Raw genomic sequence first — 22828 nt, 5'->3', positions numbered from 1 at the left:
CAGGAACCCTTCCTGTGCTTACCCACTTTAGAGAATATTATTAGTAGCATTTAAAGGGCAGCCTAAACCCGTCAACCGGTTCGGGTTAACCGGTTCAAACCGGTAACCGGACCGGTAAAACCGGTGGAATTTAAAAAAAAAAAAAAAAATTTAAATAGAGCCGGTGGGCTGCTCTGTTGGACCGTTGGCCAACGGTACATTTGCACAAATGGCCGTTGCCAAACGGTCCCAAACCCATTTTTTGCCCCCCCAACCCTCCAAACTTTTTTTTTAACATTTTAACCCATCCCCCACCCCTATATAAATCCCTCTCCATTTCCATTTTAATCCACACCAATTCACTATTCTCTTTCTCTCAAATCTCAATCTCTCAATTATAGTTACTTTGCAACAATTAGCCACTTTAAATTTCTCTTAAATAAATATTATAAAGTCTTATTATAGTTTCAATTATTAATTTTGTAATTATAATATTGTTGGTGGAGTTGGTGATTTTGCAACAATCTGAAGTAGCTTTGGTGGATTTGCAATTCTAGCCGCCTTCACTTTGTTGAAAATTAATCCGGCAATTTGGTACCTTCGTTCCAACTCTATCTTTATTTTTCGCAATTTAATTTACGCAATTTAATTCTAGCAATTTAATTTGTTGCAATTTATTTTCTTGTGATTTATTTGAGTGTGATTTAAATTAATTCTATTTAATAATGGCGAAGAGATTTAGATGTGGTGCCGGTAGTAGTGGTATTGTTAGGGGTGGGCTTAATGAGGAAACACTTGTGGAAGAAACACCTAATTTAGGTATTGATGTTGGTGGAAATAATTCACTTTTAGGTCATGAGGCAATGCAATAACATTATACCGACACTTTTAATGAAATTGATGATGATGATGAAACACAAGCCCCCGAAAATTCTATAGGAGATACATGTCCTGTACAATCACATACACAAGACAAACCGCCTAGAACTCGTAAGCCAACCGCTAAAATTTGAAAATTTATGACTAAGGATAGGGAAAGCCAAATAGCTAAATGTACCCTATGTGGACAAGTATTTGCTTTTAGGCAAGAAACTAGTAAGGATGGTGGAACGGGTACACTAAATGGTCATATGAGAAAGAAACATATGGATGTTTGGGGATAGCAAACGGGTTCAAATGTGGGGGTATTCAAATGACGATAAACCCACGAACCGGTAAAATTTTTAAGTATGACAAGAAAAAAAAACATGTAGAAATAGCTAAAATGGTAGCTTATGATTGTTTACCATTTTCCTTTCCTTCGGGTTTGGGGTTTGTTACTTACATTCAACGTTGTTATAATCCGTTATTTGAGGGTATTCCTAGAAATACTTGTAGAGCGGATGTTATAGATTTTATAAAAAATATAGATTTTATTTGCGCCATGTATTTAATTCTTTAAATTGTAATGTTTCTCTTACCGCTGATTTGGGTCTTAGTCTTAACAAGTTAGATTTTTTCGCTATTACATGTCATTGGGTTGATGACAATTGGGTTATGCAAAAAAGAATTATATCTTTTTTATATGATGAAGGAAAAGGTCGTCACAATGGAAAAAATTTAGCAAATTCAATGTCTACTATTATGAGATTTTTTAACATTTATAGAAAAACACTTTGTATTGCTTTAGATAATGCTTCTAATAATACAAAGGCGATTGGTCTTTAAAAAAAAGAATTAAACCCTCCGCTAACAAATATTTTTCATGTGAGATGTAGTTGTCACATTTTAAACTTAATTGTTAAAGATGATCTTGTGTGTTTTGACGATTCTATTCAAAAAGTTAGAGATGCGGTTGCGTTTCTTTTTTATAATGCTAATAGGGGAAGACTTAGAGATTTTAAGAATGCTTGTGTGGAAAATAACCTTAGACCTAGGAAAATTCAAGTAGAAATTGAGACTAGGTGGAACTACACTTACATTATGCTACAACAAGCATATGAGTATAGGATTCCCATACAATAAGTTCACAACAAATATAATATTAATAATGATGATTGGTTAAATTTTACGCATTAGGAAGATGTTAAGGAATGTGTTGAACTCTTAGAAAATTTTTATAATGCAACTCTTGCTTTTTCTAAACAATTCTATCCCACGGTAATCGAAATTTTAGCCTACTTAGCGGAAATAGCTAGAGTTTTACAAGAGTATAAATATAAACCCGGTTATCAAGCAGCTATTTTTGATATGATAATCAAATTTAAGAAGTACTTTTTTCTCATCCCAACTTTATTTATATTGGGTTCTCTTTTAAATTCTTGTTTAAAAGTGTCTTATACTAAAGCATTGGTTGGTCAAATTTATACATTTTTAGAAATTGAAGAGGGAGTTCAACCATCTTTTAGTGAAGCCGAACTCGCTATTGATGACGAGTTTAGAAATTTTTTTACTCATTATTCTAATTTGGAAGAACATGCTACACCCGTTGCTCCACGCCCTACTACTTCTCAAAGTAGCAAAAAGGGCTTGTCGGGTTTGTCGCATTTAAAAGTTTGACATTCACGGCCCAACTCCTTCTTGTAGTGCAAACTTTGATGAATATAACTTTTATTTGATGCAGCCAAATGTGGATATCAAGGAACTAGATGAGTTGGAAGTCTTAGCATGGTGGAAGAAATACAAGGCAAGTCATCCGATACTCTCAAGAATGGCTCGAGATATCCTTACGATTCAAGTACCAACCGTGGCTTTGGAGAGTGCATTTAGCCGAGGAAGACAACAAATTGGAGACCATAGACACTCATTATCCGGCTTTAGCTTGCAAGTACTAGTGTGCATTCGCGATTGGATTAGATCTAAGCGACGCAACCAAAACTTAGAAGCGGAGGAAGGCGAAGAGAAAGAGATTGAAGATTTGATAGCAAGTGGACCGAACCAAATGGAAGACTTTGAAGATATCTCCATGGCCGAATATGATATGGGGGAAATTAACCAAATGATTGAGAATTGGTGATTTTATTATTCTACTATTTCTTTGCAACTCATTTATTATTTGCAAGTTAAAAAAAACTACAACTTGCAAATAAATGTTATCCAAGAATGAATAAAATATATGGCTCATTGAGCTTTCTTCTATTTACTTGTGTTCATATTTTTACTTATATTAAGTTAGGAATATACCTAAAATATACTAAGAATATATTTATAATATACATCTACTTAAATTAAAAACTAGAAAGTTATATACTTGAAAAATAACTAAAATATACTAAAAATATACTTATAATATATATATATATATATATATTTATATAACCTAAGTATATTGATATATATAAGTATATTCTTACTATATTGATATATATAAGTATATTCTTACTATATTTTAGGTATATGTAGTATAACTTAAACATATAATTTAAGATATATATATATATATATATATATATATATATATATATATTTAAGTTATATGTATACTATATATACTTATAACTTATATATTATACATATAACTTAAACATATATATATATATATATATATATATAAGTTATATAACCTAAGTATATTGATATATATAAGTATATTCTGACTATATTTTAGGTATATGTAGTATAACTTAAACATATAACTTAATGTATATATATACGTATATGCTGTATTGTTGACTTGTTGTTAGCCTGTTAGTCAGTAAATATATAAACCTTACTTATAAACTTATATAACATATGTAAATATACCTACAATATACTAATAAATACTATAATATATATATACTATACAAAAAATAAAAAAAAGAGGTATTGGACGTGTTTGAACCGGACCGGTTTCGGTTTCGGGTTTTTAACCGGTGGTCGGTTCCGATTTTTTAACCAAAAATCGGCCGGTTTGTTAACCGGTCCGATCTGGTTCAAACCGGTTAACAGGTTTAGGGCAGCTCGGTGCACTAAGCTTTCGCTATGCGCGGGGTCCGGGAAAGGGCCGGACCACAAGGGTCTATTGTACGCAGCTTTACCTTACATTTAACGAGAGCTATTTTCAAGAGCTCGAACCGGTGACCTCTGGTCACATGTCGCAAGCCTTTTACCGATTACGGGCCGATACAATAAAGGAAATATAAAGGACAAGAAAATGACAAGGAAAACAAAGGATAACTAGATTGACACAACTAAAGATACAATTTGACAATCAAAGTTCTATAATAACTAAAACCTTCAAATTGTAATCAAATAGAGCACCAAATTCTTAGGATGACCTCAAGGGACCTGTGATCCCAAGCAACCAATCCTCTTAACAAGATCCTCAAAAGCTTCAACAAGTTTAGTAATTTCAATATTCACAATTTTAGGAAATGTTTAGACAAGTTATTTATACTAGAAAGCTAAGGAAGACAACTAAGCTATTACAATTCTACCCTTAATGAATTAAGGACCTTGTTTGATTGGTCTTCCTTGTAAATGGAACTCAAAAATGCTAGCCTTTAAGTAATAGCCTCATTACAAGCATAACCATCTTCAACACTCTTCTTCAATCCGTCCTCCCATGCAATCATCAACACTTGGAATTCCCGGAAGGGCTCTAGAGTGTACTCAAGTACGTCCCTCTTCATGAATAACCCTTGCATTGCTTGAAGTTCACGAGTTTGGCTCCTAAAGGCTTTGTTGTAACTTGGGTTGTATCATTCTCCCCTTCTTGAAAAGAATTTGTCCTCAAATTTAAGGGGTCACCATCATCCACATCCATAGGAGAGAGATCACACACATTGAAGGTGTTATGGACTTGATATTCCGGGGGAAGATCAATCTTGTATGCATTGTCATTAAGTCGCTCAAGCACCTCAAATGGACCATCTCCTCTAAGGCATCAACTTGGTGTCTTCCTTTTGTTGGGAAACCGCTCCTTGAGAAAATGTACCCAAACCCAATCACCCGGTTCAAGCACAACTCTCTTACGGCCTTTGTTTGCTCTCTTGGTCGTCTCTTAATTCTTCTTCTCAAGGTGAAGTCTCACCTTTTCATGTAAATTCTTCATGGCCTCGGCCCTTTTGTTTCCATCTAAACTCAAAACAACATCTTGAGACAAAGGGGTGAGATCTAGAGGGGTTAGTGGATTAAAACCATAAACAACCTCAAATGGAGACATGCCAATTGTACTATGAATGACTCTATTATATGCAAATTCAACTAAAGGCAAATGATCTTCCCAAGATGCTAATTTTCCCTTAACCATGGCCCTAAGCATAGAACCTATAAAGTCTTATTCACAACCTCAGTTTGGCCATCGGTTTGTGGGTGACAAGATGTAGAAAACAATAATTTAGTCCCAAGTCGTCCCCACAATTCCTTCCCAAAGTGGCTAAGGAACTTAGAGTCCCTATCACTCACTATGGTTCTGGGAATACCATGCAATTTGACCCCATGTTCAACAAACAAAGATGCAATGTGAGATGCTTCATAAATTTTATGACATGCAATAAAATGAGCCATCTTTGAAAAGCGGTCAACAACAACAAAAATGCTATCTTTGCCCCTTTTTGTCCTTGGCAAACCCAATATAAAATCCATTGAAATGTCAAGCCAAGGCCTTTGTGGGGTGGGGAGAGGGGTATACAAACCATAGGGAAGGAAGCTAGACTTAGCACCACGGCACTCAATGCATTGCCCACAAATTTTAGCAACATCTCGACGCATATTAGGCCAATAAAATTGCTCCACAAGAATTCCCAAAGTTTTATCAATTCCAAAATGTCCCATTAATCCCCCATCATGTGCCTCCCTCACAAATAATTTCCTCCAAGAGCTCACGGGCACACATAGTCACTTGTTCTTGAACATGAAACCATCAAATTTCCAATAGGAAGTAGAAGACCTATCCATAATCCATCTTTCCCTTTCCTATTCTTCGCAATCTTGAATGATTTTTGCAAAAATGAGATCCTCGGGATACAATGTCTTCAAGCTTTCAAAACCCATCAATTTGGAAGACAAAGTATTTATCAAAACATGTTTTCTAGACAAGGCATCCACCACTACATTGTCCTTCCCCTTTTTGTATTGGATTACATAAGTGAAAGTTTCAAGAAATTCAACTCATTTGGATTGTCTTTTGTTCAACATTCCTTGGGCCTTAAGGTGTTTCAAGGACTCATAATCGATCCGAATAACAAACTCTTTAGGCCACAATTAATGTTGCCGATTACCCAAAGCTCTAATCAAAGTATACAACTCAAGATCATAGGTGGAGTAATTCAACATCGCACTTTAAGTTTTTCACTAAAATAGGCAATGGGTTTTTGGTCTTGCATCAAAACGACACCAATATCTACTTTACTAAGATCACATTCAATTTCAAAGATTTTATCAAAATTGGGTAATTGCAACAACGGTGCGGAGCTAAGCATTTGTTTCAAAGTTTCAAAAGCCCTTGCTTGCTCCTCACCCCAAGAGAAAGGCTTATCCTTTCGGATTACCTCGATCAAAGGAGCGGCTATGGTACTAAATCCTTTAACAAACCGCCTATAAAAACTAGCCAATCCATGAAAACTTCTCACATCACCAATGGATTTAGGAGTTGGCCAATTCTTAATAGCGTCTATTTTGGATTTATCAACCTCAACGCCCCTTGAACTCACAACAAAACCCAAGAAAACAACTTCATCAACACAAAAAGAGCATTTAGCCACATTAGCATAAAGTTGTTCTTGTCTAAGCACTTCAAACACACATTTCAAATGATCAACATGCTCATCCATGGTTCTACTATACACCAATATATCATCAAAGTAAACAACCACGAATTTGCTAATAAAAGGTTTCATCACATGATTCATTAATCGCATGAGAGTACTAGGAGCGTTAGTAAGACCAAAAGGCATCACCAACCATTCATATAGACCAAATTTGGTCTTGAATGTCGTTTTCCACTCATCTCCGAGTTTCATCTGAATTTGATGGTATCCGCTCCTAAGGTCAATCTTAGAAAATATGCATGAACCATTCAATTCATCAAGTATGTCATCAAGACAAGGTATGGGATGGCGATACTTTACCGTTATTTTGTTAATGTCTCGGCAATCAACACACATGCGCCATGTTCCATCTTTCTTTGGTACCAAGATCACGGGCACGGCACATGGATTCATACTTTCTCGCACAACCCCCTTTTCAAGGAGTTCATCCACTTGCTTTTGAAGTTCTTTGGTGTCATCCGGGTTGGCCCTATAAGCGGGTTTGTTTGGCAATTGAGACCCTGGGACAAAGTCAATTTGGTGCTCAATTCCCCTTAATGGTGGCAATCCCTTTGGAAGCTCCGTGGGAAACACATCATCATAATCCTGCAAAAAAGAAGAAATAGAACTAGGCAAAGAAGAGGTTAGTTCGTTAGTGTGCAAAGCATAGTCCCATGGTGAGAGGAGGATCACCGGTTGTCGCTCCTCTAACTCCTCCCTAATCTCCCTAGATTTTCAAGAGAGAAAAGAGGCCACCTTAGCCTTTCCCCTAGACCTTCTTTTTCCCATTTCCCTCACTATCTCCTTGTACACCCTTGCCCTTCTCTTTTAACTCCCTCATTTTATGGTAAACTTCACCAACTTGAAAAGGCGTCATAGGACATAACACATGGTTGAGCCCATTATGAACAAGTGTGTACTGATTGGGTCTTCCATCATGCTTGGTTGACCTATCATATTGCCAAGGTCTTCCAAGTAAAAGGTGACAAGCTTGCATGGGAACAACATCACAAAGGATATCATCTTGGTACTTCCCAATTTTGAACTTGATAAAGGCTTGTCGAGTCACCTTCAATTCTCCACATTCATTAAGCCATTGGAGTTTGTAAGGATTTTCATGATTGGTGGTAGGAAGTTTCAAGAAATCAACCAATGTCGTACTTGCAACATTTGCACAACTCCCACTATCAATGATCATGACACACACATTTTGGTTGATAACACATTTAGAATGGAAAAGGTTCTCTCTTTGGCTAGGATCATCCATGGCCTTGCTTATCATTGTTCTCCTTACCACATAGTTAGGGACGGTGATCTCCCCTTCTTGAGGCTTGGCCATACATGTCATCACCCTCCTTGCCAAACAATTTGGAACGGTGACATCTCCATCATCCTCCATATCATCTTGCTCTTCATCAATCTCACGTTCATCATTCCTATAATTACCCTCATCATCTTCCACCTCGTGTTCTCCCTCATCATCACTACCCGTTTCTCTTAGAATAAATGCTCTCTGATTGGCACACTCACTTGCTATATGGCCAAAGCCTTGACATTTAAAACATCGGATCGGGTTAGATTTTGCACCTCCTTCTTTTGGAGAAAACTTTTGGGGTTGCTTCTCAACTTGGTTGTTTTTCACAAAGGGCTTCTTGAATTCTTGTATGGTGCCCTTATTCTTTTGCCAATTGGAGGAAGAGGTTCCTTTTTCCTTGTTGTTGCTCCATGAACTTATGTAGCCTCTCGATTTATTGATCTTGTCTTCCTTGAGACCCTCCTCTATCTCAATAGCTGTTTCAAGAGTTTCATCAATGTCACTATAGTTGTGGAGTCTCATTTGGGAAGCAATTTGTAACGACCCAACCCCGTGGGCCGCGACTAGCGCCAGGCCCGGCACCATACGTGCTAACACACAGTAGCGCATACGTTAACCAGAAAATCAATAAGATAATAACTCGAATATTTTGGAAAAATCCGGGCAGAGTTTCCTCTGTTTTTCCTACCAACCAAAAATTTACCTGCACTCAGAAAATACCAACAAAGGCCACACACGGCCATCATATTACATAAATACATACATAGGCGGCCCGGCGGGCCGCCGCGGTAAATAACCGCCCACACATATATCGTATACACATACGTACGGGAACCATAACCCACACTTTATGCGCGCGTGGGCCCTATACACAAAACGAACATACGTATATATGTATATATGACGGACGGGGCCCCGCCGTGCCGAACCGTATATATACGAACATAGCAAAACATCGTACCAAAATACACGGGCTCCCGAACAAGGGAGCTCTCTCAAAGTAAATGAGCGGGGACCTGCCGGCGGCTCGCCGGGACGTATATACGCACTGCGCGCGCGCGAACGCAACCCCGAAGAAAGGGGGGTCGGTACGAAGGAAAATTCTGTAGTATGTAAAGCGAAGAAACACAAGAATAGAACCGTAACCAATCTAGACTATATCAACTTAAGCACGGGTCGGGAAAACCGTAACTCACCCGAGAAACATGTATCATGTATACCCACCTCATATCATTAAATCAATAAGCACATATAACGTACCCGCCTCCCGCAAGGGACTCGGTAAATAAATCACATAAACATCATGTATGGCAATCATATAATCATGTGCGTATGGCGTGCCGCCCTCTCGGTGGAGGGACTCGGTAAGAAAATCATGTATGTATAAATAAACATACCCGGCCCTGCAGTGAGGGACTCGGTGAACAATGCAATAGTACGTGCACGATTTCACACCGGCCGGGACTCGGTGGAAGACATAGCATAACATGCACGAGCAGAGTAGTGAGAGGTCATATGCACATAACAAGTAGGTAACCATATTCTCTCCCAAACTCAAAGACCAACTATATTCGCCGTCATTAAAAGTGCTTAAGCAAATTTCAGGTTGACCGGAATTAATAAATAAAAGTTATGAACTTCCACGATCATTTGCGTATCAAAACATATCACACAACTCAAAGGACAATCAAACAACTATCATGTAGTAATTAAGACAATAGCCAAAAGCTTTCTTTAAGTTTCGCAAAAACATGTCAACGGGCGTCATATGAAATCTCGGGCGCGTGACCCTATCGGGCCAAATATGGCGGTATACAAAATTTACGTGTATACGCTACGACATTACTTACGAGGGTTTAGGGCAATCGGATCCTTTTCAAGCAATTTCTAGGCACTTGAACAATTCTTACAACTATGCATAAGCATTTGCTTCAATTCTCTTGAATGAATAGTACCCATTTTCAACCTCGGATTTCTAGAATTAGGAAAGTCCCCGAGGCGCGAAATCAAGCCTACACGTCTAAGACATGCCAAAGAAAGGAGGGGTAAGCCTTACATACCTCACGGACGTCTTACGCTCGCTTTATCTCCAATCCCGTTTCGTCAAAAATCGTAAATGGTCACCTTTACAAGTTACTATTCATGAGGATTAACATTTCAATCTTAGGTTCATGTTTGGCTACCGAAATTTGTACAGTCAGCTTTCCTTATATATATAACATCCCCGAGTATCATCTCGGCTCAAATATCAACAACAACAACCAACCAACATTACAATCAACTCAACAACACCAATAATCGCCATAAAACACATAATAGCACATGTAGTCTTTCTTTCACATAATAGCTCGACTTCTACTCCAACTTCAAACTTCCAACTATTATCAACATTTTCATATTCATGCATTAACTCAAAACCATTCAAATCACATGCAAGAACACTTTAAACAATTGACACAATATTTTCAATTATCCGACAAATGCTCCAAACCACCCGGAATTGTCTCCAAAGCCGACGACGACACTAATTACATTCTTTCCTTCCGAATTCATGATTTACATCACCAATCCACACATTAACAACACTATATTCATAAGTATAAAATTACATAAAATCCACGTAAATTCTCAAATCATGACATAACTAACATAACATCATTCTAAGTCATCCAACTTGAAATTTTTCCATATAAAATCCACAACGACAATACGAAAACGTTAACGACAATTATTCATTCAAGACTACAAAAGGAAGCCGTTGACCAACACTCCTAGTCACACCAAAAATGATTTCCATTCTTTTCTTCACTCCACAACATTCAAATCATGCTAACTAACATTAATACATAACTTACACTTCAACACCCACACTGCATGACTAACCCACTATGCACTACCACACTCCAACTTCTCCCCTAACATGAATTTCTTCCATTTTAGCATACAACAACACACATACATCATCTATAACACAAGAAAAGAAGATTAGAACTAACCTTTCTTCTTCAATTCTTCACTTGACCAAAGTTGGTCGTTAGAGGAAACTAACGGATTTTTCTCCGAAACAACAACACCACGTTGTTTAGCACCCTTGACTTAGCAACTTTGCTTGAGGAGATTATTTTTTTGATGGAAGAATTTGGTCTTGATTTTTTTTTTCTCCAAACAGCCGAATAGGCTCTTTTTTTTTTTCTTCTCTTTTGTTTCTTGATTTCTCTAGAATTGTGTGGCTAAGTGATGAAGATGACTTAGTCATCTTCTATATAATAACACATGATACATGTGGCCTTGGCCCACCATGCGTAGAGGTGGCCGGCCACCTTGCTCCACTTGTCTTATTTTTTTGAATTTTCAACTTTCCCAAAATAGTCCACTTACTAAAAATGGAAAAATTCCTCCAGTATTTCTTAACCTTTCCGAGACATTAAAATCATACACAATTTAAACCTTTAAAACAATCGAAAGTCTCTCGGGATTGCCTTATTCCTAACTTCTCATAATTCACACAAGTTGTCCCGTTGTTCAAAGTACGGGATATAACACAATTTCTCCATTTAACCGGCCGCAACCGAGTCATAGCATTCAATGTGTCCCTTCAAAGTCTATTCTCATCTTCACAAGTTGGAACTTATCATAGTATCCTTTCACACTCTTTTTTTCCTTGCCTCAAAGTATATACCTTTTTGAGTTGCACTTGCTTGTAACGTTCGGTGACATACTGCGCCTCAAGATATTCTTTTTTAGCCCTTCCCAGTAGGTGTATGGGCAAGTCCATGCAATCTCCTCGCTTTCACTTAAGTTTCCCGCATTGCAGAGGCGAAGCCTTGAACGGAGCAATGGCATAAGATGCCTTTTTCATCTCTGGGACATGTCATTTGTCGTTAAAGATTCTATCACAATGCATCATCAATCAAGAAATACGTCGGGATCACTACCCCTTTCGAATGTTAGGGTGAGTGAACTTGATGGAGCCGAGACCGTATCTCGACCTCCACCATTCCCATAGTTCCCACAAGTTTCTTCATCATAATCATAATCTTGATAGTCACGACCTGGTAACCATCACGAGCTTGATATCCTCTTTGCCTACCCGTTTGAGAGATAGGCCATTCCTTCCACCTCGACCTCGTTGCGGACCTTGTATTTGTCCTCGTTGTCCCAACTTGATTAGCATAAGGATCAACCATATCATCTTCATACACTTCTCCTTGATAGTCATCATTCACGGGTAAGACATTTCGGACGGCTTGTCGAGGGTTTGGAAGGTTTTGATGGGTAGAGTGACATTTGGTCGTGGTTCGGTTTCATTTGAAATTTAGTTTTCATTTGGAATTTGGTCTTATGGAGTGGGGGGGTATTGTTTAAGGTGTTGGTGGTTTGAGGATGGGTTGTAAAATTGGTGGATAGTTGGGGATAAGGGGGGAGGTGAAGTGGCCGAGTCAAGCCACTTGTGTTTCCTTGATAGTGAACTTGTAGTGAGGATGACAATTCCCTCACACTTCCCCTTGAAGACCCTATCTCTCCTCCACATTCCCTATTCGATTAGCTGGTTGCTATCATGTTGGCCAAATCATCAAGTGTTACTCCGGGTGGGGAGTTGGAGTTTACATCTTCATTCGCCATGGTACCTATTAAAACACACACAAAACAAGCAAACACGTTAAGTTAGTGATAAACATCTCACAAATTCTCAAGTAAGCACACCTTTGAATTGCCTACAAATTGTTTCGGCTAATGATTGTGTTCTTGTTAATGTCGATTAGTCACAAGGATTCAAGTTCTACTCTTGGTAGAAATAGATTCTTGTTTAACTTAGAAGAACGAATGACTCCAATTCTAACTAGCGGACTTGAATCAGTAAGTTTTCGACGAAGTTAAAAGAGAAAGAACCGAAAGAGAAGGGTACGAAAAGAAATGGGACTCAAGAACTAATTAACAAACAAGTAAGAACAATTACTAGTTGTTAATTAGCTTTGAAATCAATGAAAGTAGATAAAAGTGGAGTAACACTTAGAAAAAATTGGAGAAGTTTTAGACACTTAGAAAAATTTTGGGGTGGTTTTTGGTCCAATACTTAGAAAATTTTTCCAAGTGTTGAAACGCACACTCTACGAATCAAGTGCACGCGAGTGTGCTTTTTTTTGTTGCGCGTGGTGACATCGGCGATGACGTGGCATTTTTTTTTTTTTTTTGGGTTGGAAAGTGACCGGATTTTTTCTGATTTTTTTTTCTCTTTGGCCACAAACACTTTTCAACCTTTGATTTGAAGATTTTGAGATCAAACACCTTCTTTGCCTTAACTATCTTGAAGATTTGAAGATCTTCAAGAACTCAAAACTTTTAAAATCTCAACTCCTTGTCATCAACTATTTTTTGTCCCAAATTTCGGATTATAAACATATTTCACTAGGGAAACACCACGATAACTTTCAAACTTCAATATCGAGTTCAGCTGCAAAACCCTTTGAGTTCTTGACATCGAGTCCTTTAATGGTAAAAAAACTCAAAAACCTTTCAGGCAACTTGAAACTCAATATTTGGAAACCTAATACACCGGAAACTCGGATCTAACAATAGAATCGACAAAAAACGACGAGATTTTTTGGGGTTTTAATTTTCGATTTTTTTTTTTTTTAAAGAATCAAATCCGAGGTTAGATTTGTTGGAACAAGCGCAAATTATTTCCTCGATGCACAAATGATGCAATAAAGGAAATAAAAAGGACAAAGAAAATGACAAGGAAAACAAAGGATAACTAGATTGACACAACTAAAGACACTGATTTGACAACCAAAAAGTTCTATAATAACTAGGACCTTCCAAATTGTAATCAAATAGAGCCTTCGCCTAACACTGCGAGAATAGATCGAGGGACTTGTGATGCGAAAGCAGCCAAATCTCTCGACAAGATTCACAATTAAAGCTCTCTTTTCTAAGGTTTAGTAATTTCAATATTCATAAATCTACCTAGGAAATGTTTAACAAGTTATTTATACTAGAAAGCTAAGGAAGACAACTAGGCTAATACAATTATAAGCAATAAAATCGGAACGCATTTTGGTTAGCTCAGAATGAAACTTGAAAATGCTAGCCTTTAAGTATTAACCTTATCGAGTTATAGCCATCTTCAACACTCTTCTCCAATCCGTCTTCCCATGCAATCATCAACACTCGAATCCCGGGAGGGCTCAGAAAGTGTACTCGAGTACGTCCTCTTCATGAATAACCTTGCATTGCTTGAAGTTCACAAGTCATTGGCTCGCGTGTAGGCCTTGATGCGAAGCTCCGTTGTACAGCGCTCCCCTTCATTATTAGTAGCATTTGTTTTCAAAAAATGATTAGGGTAAAGGCACGAGTATCGAATCGGTTCGATTCGGTTTTATCATCGAGTTTAACTTCAATTAACTGTTAAGTGCATTAGAGTATTAACTATTGCTGATTTTGGAGCTGTGGTATAGAATGTTAAGTATTAACTATTAAGTGCATTAGAGTTGACTATTAATATTAGTGATATATACCTAATTCGGTTTTGTTGATAGGTTTGATTTATAAATGAAGCCAATACGCTTTTGAGCGAAAACCATAATATTTGACAATTGAATTTGTAAACCGAAATCGAATTGTATTATCCAAATTGAATTATTCAAATTGCTTCTAATCGGTTTGGAAATTGGGGTTGAACCGATTTATTGCACGAACGGAGTAATTAAAATTGTGTTCTCTCTTAACAACTTAAAGTTCTTAGATAGGTCATACATTCAACATATATAACTTAAATCCCCTTACAATATGAGTACTGAACTGCCAGCCTAACTAGCTGAGGTTAATATTGGAAAGTTCTTCCTAAAATATTATATAGGTGGGTAAATAATTAGATGTCATTGTTCGAGCTTTGAATTCAGATCCATTGACAGTGAGGAACACTTTGTAGTTATGAAAGGACTAAGTGATAAGCTTGCAGAAAGTGGACATCCTGTTTTTTCTCCTTTTTTTATGTGGGCATGGCCTTAGATGATTAAATATGGAAACTTATACATATCCTTTGTAAATATCCTTGATGAAATAATGAATCTGTTTTTCTGTAGTATAATGACAATCAGATAATAATAGGTAGATCAGCCAAAGTAAACCGAATAAATAGGCTAAAAAGAAATTGTGCCAATGGAAAGAACGTTAGGTGAAGTGCCATGGCGTAAGACTTAATGCAAAAAGAATCCCCAGTTTATTAAGGCATGTGACTGCTACCAAAAACAAGAATAAACGACAAGAAATACGGCATAAACTTAGAAGACAATGAACATATTAAGTCAAATGAAAGGGAGAAATTGTACAGAAACAGTGCATCAGATCCTTTTAATGTCAAAAGATCTATCAAATGGCCCAGGTAAAGCACATTGCTTTATCCTTTCTATCTTATGTCTTATCACTAACAACGGGTCAGTCCAACTGCATTTTCCCCTCTTCCTTTAGGCATTTATATTCGAAATTCACTTAACCGACTAATATAGATTCCCTAACATTTTTAGCTCCATGTCAAATAGGTCCACTAAAAGAATACCAAGAAGTTCTCAATTACTTGCGTTTCTAGCTCCACGTCAGATAGGTTCACTAAAAGAATAAAGCAAAATATAAAGCACTTCTTATTAAGAGGTTCTCGATTCCTAACATTTCGGCTCTACGTCAAATTGGCTTACTAGAAGAATACAGCATTTCCTACTAAGAGGTTCTCAGTTCCCTGGCATTTTCGGCTCTAGGTGTTAATCATTGCCACTTTGTTAAACAATCTTCAGAGTTATTTTCCGTACCTAATTCCCCTTCCCAAAAAAAAAAAAATCCCCTTCTTTATCCACATTTGCTCAACTTCTCAAACCTGTGTCACTTCAAGGCTCAGCCAGATTGTTGGCTAAATTTATTGGCATTTAAAGATACACCAACACTACATAGAGTATTTAACCTAGAGCTGGATATGTTGCATTCATTCTTATCTCTTCCTACCTTGCATTCTCAATGTGCGAAGCAACTCTAGGTACCTAATTTAATACTTCCACCTCTATCCACTTTTCTTTATCATACTAAAAATAAATGCCAATTTCTTCATTCTATTTGAAACCAAGAAATAATTTATCATTTAATAACTATATTGAATTTTATTATTGTAAATATTATAATTATTTTCATTTCATCCCAACATATAATAATTAGAAGTTATATAGTAAAATTGTTGTTTATTTATTATCCCTCGTCTCGGGTTGTATTGGCGTCACTTGACGGGTACAGTAGTTGAAGAAAGAAAGGATGAAATCAAATTTATGATTATTGCCTTTAGAGTATTTATTGCGACTATAAATCATCTAAAGAAGTTAAATTATTTCTAAATACAAAAAATGGCATTTTTTAAACAAATTAAAAAGAAAATTGTGCCACATAAACTGTGACAAAAGAAGTACTTAAGTAATGTGTCAGGTCAAACATGGAGAAGTAACCATGGACGGAGAATAATACATAATCACTGCCTTGGAAACTGTATTTGGTGCTAATTCCGTAACCTTGCGCAAATTATCACTTTACACTTCCATTAACATAACTGTTTTAGAGTAAAGAGTAGAAAAGTTTACACAGATACAACAGGCTTCTATATTACTACAACAAAGACGTTTTCTCCCTACACTAACGAGCTTGCCAAATTGTCAACTAAAGTTTCATAGTCTCAGCATTTCGTATCATGAACTTCTTCCCAACTCTTTCCCACAAAATTCTCCACTATCAAATGATCCTGCTGCAGCCGGCCACATCTAGATTACCGCCCATGGATGCTATTAAAGCCGTGATAATCCAGGTGTTGGGCCGCCACCTGCTGCCATCCCCAATCCAAGAAGGTCAAGAGTCGGAAGTTTGGGACCGAAAACAGATGGAGTTCCCAGCATTAGTTCCTAGGACCAGAGCCATCATACATGGCAGTCCCAAGCCCAAGGCCTGTAGCCAATGTTGCACCATTGGTATCAATTTGTCTCCCACTCCATTCTTGTTGCCCACTAGACGATGAAGTAGAGGATAATATCCCAATCCCAAGACCCTTAACAATGATGAATTTGTCGACGTTGCACCCATCTGAGCAGCCTTCTGCAGTAATGCTGTTGCTGACATGGCTGGTTGTGGTGCTGCAGCAGCATACTGCCTCCTCTCTTGCCCAGCTGGTCCAAAGACTGATGAACCATGATTCATTGCAAGGCAGAGAGAGATTGGTTCCATAGATGATGGTGGTTCCATATCAGGTGGCGGAGCAGGAGCGACGGATTGAAACCAATCAGTAAATTGAGGTTCTTGAGACGGCAAAGGCAAACTTCCTGAACAAGTTGATGAAGCAAATAAGCTTGCAAAAGTGCTGCTGTTGGCACTTCTATTACTACTCGCGCTACTACTGCTGCTGCTACAGATTCCAGTCAAGCTTGTAAAAATGCTGCTGCTGCTGGTACTTCCGTTACTGCTCGAGTTTCTACTGTTGCTAGAGATTCCAGTCAAGCTTGGAAAAATGCTGATGTTTCCGGTACTTCCATTACTGCTCGAGTCTCTAGTGCTGCTACATATTCCAGTCAAGCTTGGAAAAATGCCTGGTGGTGGTGGTACTTCCATTACTGCTTGAGCTCCTAATGCTGCTAGAGATTCCAGTCAAGCTTGGAAAAATGCTGCTACTGGTGGTACATCCAGAGCTTGAGCTACTGCTGCAGATTCCAGACAACCTCGTTTTAGCTGTTGTTTCTTCCATAACCTGTTTGGTAATGGTTGATGGAATTTGTGCGGACTCTCCACCAACTCTGCCAAATTATAACAATTATAGAAAGACATAAAAAAGAAACCACTCATATGAAGAAGCAGGGAAAGTTAAACTTTTTGATATAAAGAACTTTATCTGTAGAAAAAGGAGAATCAAGATGTGTTATCCTTTGTGAAGACGCACTTAGACTTCTTTAAGTGCATGCTATGTTTCCTTATTTCACCCAAAGTTTTCTCAGATTGAAAGAGTAACTTTTCTATTATTTTGACTGATCTCTTTTTTGCCCATCTTATCATACTTTTGTTTCTGTGAATTCAAACTTTGTTCAGATAAAGGATCACTTAGACGTTTGGACATGATTTGGCGAGATTTGGAAAAAAAGTACTCCTAGTATTTGAAGTTGAAGTTGAGAAGGGTATTTGAAAATTGAAGTTGTATGTGTGGACATGAAAACAAGTTGAATTTAAGTGAGTGAAAAACTTGTAAAAACTCCTAAACCTGTTTCCTGAAAAACCTTCAAATTCCATATTTCAAGTTCGAAAGTTGAAATAATGGGCTAGATTGATAAACAAACACTTATTTTAAAATAGTCTAATGAGGAAAACAGATAACATCAAGGATCAATATATGACAAAAGTTTTCGATAAAAATATCATTCTGACAAAATTAGAAAGACTCCAAAACAAAGAAAGAATAAAGTATTGTCTGTTCTCAACAAACACACATCAGCGGCAGCCAACTACAAATCCAAATTTTCAAACTTCTAAAGTTTAACTTCAAAATGTACCTGGATTCTGGATGGGAGAATCAGAAGACATTAAATCAGTTGACTGAGTAACAGGAGGTGGTAGAGGCTCCTGGGGCAGCTGGTGAAGGAACAGCTGGAGGCTCTGAAGCTGGTGGGGGAGTAGGAGGTGTTGGTGGTGGTGGTGTTGATGAAACAACAGCTTGAACCTTACAGTCCTCATCAGCAATAGGAGTTGTAACTGCATTCTGTGCTTTCTCACTGTCTTCGCCAATACATCACAAAATGCCCTGTGTGATAAAGCCATCCCTCCTGTATATTATCAACAAAGATATCAGCTTTACAAGAAAGAGATTAACAATTAAAGGAGTTTTTAGCCAAAATTGTCCCTCATCTATGGGAGTAGGTCTAATTCTGGTCCTTTAAATATAACCATGAGCATCTTTAGTCCCTTGAGTTTGCTAAAGTGGAGCACCTTTGGTCCAAGTAACAGCATGGACTTAACAACTACTACCAAAAACACGGCAAAACTGACAGACTCAGCGTGATAAAGCTAATAGTCTTTTGCTAATACATCAAAATTCCTGTGTGTGATAAAGCTATCCCTCTATACACATTATTAATAACAAAGATATCTACTTTAGAAGAAGAGGGATTAACACTTAAAAGGGCATCAAGAATGGACCTTGAAAACATAGTCCCACAATCACATTTTCTCTTTAGTTCCACAAATCTTCAAATGAGCCTTCAAATCTGACTGAACCGCGTACTTCTTCGAACAACACTTGTCGCATTTCCACTTCTTCTCACCGTGTTTCGGCAGAAATGCTTCTTGATCCCAGTCATCTCCAATGCCCGTGAACGATCATGGTGAACGCGCACGTAGGTTCGGGGCAAACGTGGCTCTCTTCTTCACCTCATTGCTTGTTCTCTGCCTTAGCTTCCAAGGCAAATTGTGACCCCTTCTATGAAGCTGCAAATTCTGGTCTCTCTGAAACCCTTTTGGTTGCAAATTTCGCACACAAATCGGTTGGTTGCCAATAGAGTCTTTGGTGACAACGCGACTTCATGATTAGGATCTAATCAAGAGGATATAATACAAAAATCCCAAAATGAATTTTCTGTTGAAATAGAAATCTGTTCTTTAAGCTAGCTTTGCCATAGATTCTGCATCAGATTTTGAAAAACTAATTCAAAATATCTGTTTGGCAATGAAATTTGATCAGATTTTGAAAATTTATCTTGAAAATACTTTCAAGTTCCAAAAACTGGTCTAAATTTCACCTCCACTCACAAAACTTCAATTTTTTTTTTCCAAGTAATATGCATGTCCAAACACAACTTCAAAAACTCAAACTTTCAAGTTTCAAATTCAAATTCGATGGCCAAACGGGAGCTAAAAAACCGGTTCAAATGGATTAAAAAGATTAACATAACCAACCCTAACTAGCTTATTCATTAGGGCTAATATTACCTGGCATTCCAGGGAGATTCCTCTTTTTCTTTGCTGTTTCTTTACAAGGAGCTGCCCCATGATCCGAGCAATCGTTCATGGCGGATGAAATAACAATTCTTCTACGGTTTACAAGTTCCTAACAATCTATAACATTTCTGCTCCCACTTCTTTTTGCAAATCTACAGTCAAGTCAATCTTTTTTTTTTTTTTTTTTTTAAGCACTGAATAAAGTTCTGATTTTTCTAAAACTTTAAGCTCAAACTAGCTAGTATGCAAAACCCATCAGCTCAAAGCTAAGTATAGATGAACAAAACCCAGATACCAAAATTAGCAAGAAACAAACAAAAGATAAAAAAATCTCCAAATTTAGATACCATCAGCTCAGACTAACTAATTACATGCTAATTAACAAAACCCCATGTCACAAAATCAGCTCAAAGTTAAGTAGAACAAACCCAGATTCCAAAATTGGCAAGAAAATGATCTCACATAAACAAATTCCAAATTTAGGCAAATGGGGTTGCTCTAGTAAATTTGTAAGCTGCCAAAAAAGATTCAAGAAAGCCTAGAATGCTTCTTCACCTGTATTCCAATTATAGTAATTTTTTATTTTTAGAAATTTATTGGTATAGCTAAGAAAATGGGTTGATCGAGAAAGAGAAAAATGGGTTATTTTTTGTGGTCGGCGGGGTTTGCAAAATAGAGAGAAAAGGGGTTAATTTGAGTAGCGTTTGTGTGTGTAAGGAAATGGGAAATAGAGAGTGCAAAGTCTTTCCATGTTAGTGCTGTGTCTTCACTCTTTTTAACTTTTCAGAACATCTGAACATGGGATATTTTTTTTTAGGAAATACGAGTAGTAATCAATTCTACTATAAAAATTTTGGAAAGTGTTTTCGTGTCCTATTTCATACCATAATCTTTGTCTAAGGACCAAGTGCATGTTGAGTTTATAACTCGGCATAATATATAAACATATTCTTAAATTTGACCTCAACCTGTGATGATATATGCCCACTAATTTTGGACGCGAAAGAAAGACCAACTGTATAAAAGTCAACACAACACATGAATGCGCATGCCAAGAATGATGTGGCCCTCCAAAATTTATGTGTCATATCAAATAGCTTTACATCAAGATTAGTGTCTGGTCAACCTAGACAAATTGAAAGGGCTTACTCTCTGGCACACGCAAAATTGAAGACATCTACAACAGACGTTTTGCTCAAGTTTTCGGTTATGTATTATGCCTTATAATCTTTCGAGGATGTTTGGTTCTTTAGTGATCGATAATGCAAGGATTAGTTATACAAACATTAGTAAGACAAGAATGGTTACGTAGGAATTAGTTAGGCAAGGTTTAGTTATACAAGATTTAGGTATTCATAAATTAGTTATTTACTTTTTTCCCGCATAAAATAATATTATATGAATTGTTTCATAACTTATACACGTCTAATATATTATGAGATCGTAAATTGTCACGCTTGCATGTACTTGGTGTATCAAATTTTATACATACAATTAAAACGCATCAAACATAATGCTCGTCATGTTGATCTTGTTTTTAATAACCTTCCTCTGCATCTCCTTCTCTTTCTTAGTACTTAACCCACAACCTTAGCCGGGTTAGGTGGAGGATCTTTACGATATAAACTAACCCTCTTGATAGTTATGTTTATCTTAATACTAAATAATTCACTTCCTAACCAACAACCAAATGACCCTTAGATGATACTTTATCATGTGAATGATAGTTGGTGGTATAAAAATAAGCAACACCTATATTGTGATTTAACTTACAAAATCGATCATATCTCGTACTTTATTAGTTGAGTAGATAATAAGATGATTTATCCCTAAACCTAAAAAGGTAGAAGCAAGTAACACATACGGATGGCATAGGCCTTGTAATGAGTGGTAATGTGGTATAGAGTATAAACTATGGGCGTGTGTGGTATTTTAAAATTTCTTTTGCATTTGATTGGTAAAAATTTTATCTAACACAATAAGTTACTTAAATGACTTTTCTAATTTTATAATAAAGGAACTAAGTTTTAAAGTGACATTTCATATTAGTTATCATGTATTCATCACTAATAATATACATATCAAATGTTAGTAAGTGTTAGTGTTTTTATATACTCACTCTGTCATTTATGTGTGTGTGTAAGTTTATAAGTACAATAAAAAAAGAATATCGCGATTTTATGTTTAGAAAAGAGAATTTAATTTTAAAGTTTTCATTTCTGCTTAATAAATAATTTTACAACCATGGAAATATATAAAGTTTGTTTTAGGCTTATGATTAAAGTCTAACAACTGCTTAAACTTTTAAAGTCGGAAATAGTGCGCATAAATTGAGACGGAAAAATAATAATAGTAATATTAGTAGCTATTCAAGACTATGTCTTATTAGCCCTGTGGAGAAAAACTTATTATGGAAAGCTTCATCCTTAAATAGATCTTGTGATGCGAATCCTCAATACTTGCATAGTTAACTATTTTATGTTTAGAAATCTAAAAAAAAATCTAAAAAAATGCACTGTTAGCCATAGTTAACTATTTAACCACTTTCAGCAACCTGGGTCAAATGATGGAAGTGCCACGGTGTGGAGCTAGAAATAGGACTGGTCAATTTTGCTAAATTAGGACAAAGTTACTGAAAGTGAAAAAAATGCAGTAAAGGCTGGAGCCTGGGCCCAGGAAGGTAATTAAAAATGAAAGGTAACTGAACTAGATAAAAGTCAAGCTACTTCGGGCTATATAAAGGCTTTTAGGGCAGTTGTAGAACTGGCACGTGTTTCGCGTTATTTATATTTGACAAAAACTAAATTAAAACGTAGAAATTATT

General features: G+C 36.8%; 1 long non-coding RNA gene and 1 pseudogene across 1 annotated transcript; one reads left to right on the top strand and one right to left on the bottom strand.

The window, feature by feature from the left end:
- Positions 1-295: 295 nt before the first annotated feature.
- Positions 296-3096, top strand: LOC132047994 (uncharacterized). Its single transcript, XR_009412872.1, has 2 exons — positions 296-746; positions 2619-3096. It is a non-coding gene; the product is annotated as an uncharacterized LOC132047994 (long non-coding RNA).
- Positions 3097-16530: 13434 nt separating this feature from the next.
- LOC132047534 (zinc finger protein ENHYDROUS-like) lies at positions 16531-20089 on the bottom strand (annotated as a pseudogene).
- Positions 20090-22828: the final 2739 nt, after the last annotated feature.

This window comes from Lycium ferocissimum, chromosome 2, assembly GCF_029784015.1.
Source record: "Lycium ferocissimum isolate CSIRO_LF1 chromosome 2, AGI_CSIRO_Lferr_CH_V1, whole genome shotgun sequence".
NCBI classification, from domain to species: Eukaryota; Viridiplantae; Streptophyta; class Magnoliopsida; order Solanales; family Solanaceae; genus Lycium; species Lycium ferocissimum.
The sequence above is the reverse complement of the archived record's forward strand: the minus strand, read 5'-3'. Positions and strand labels throughout refer to the sequence as shown.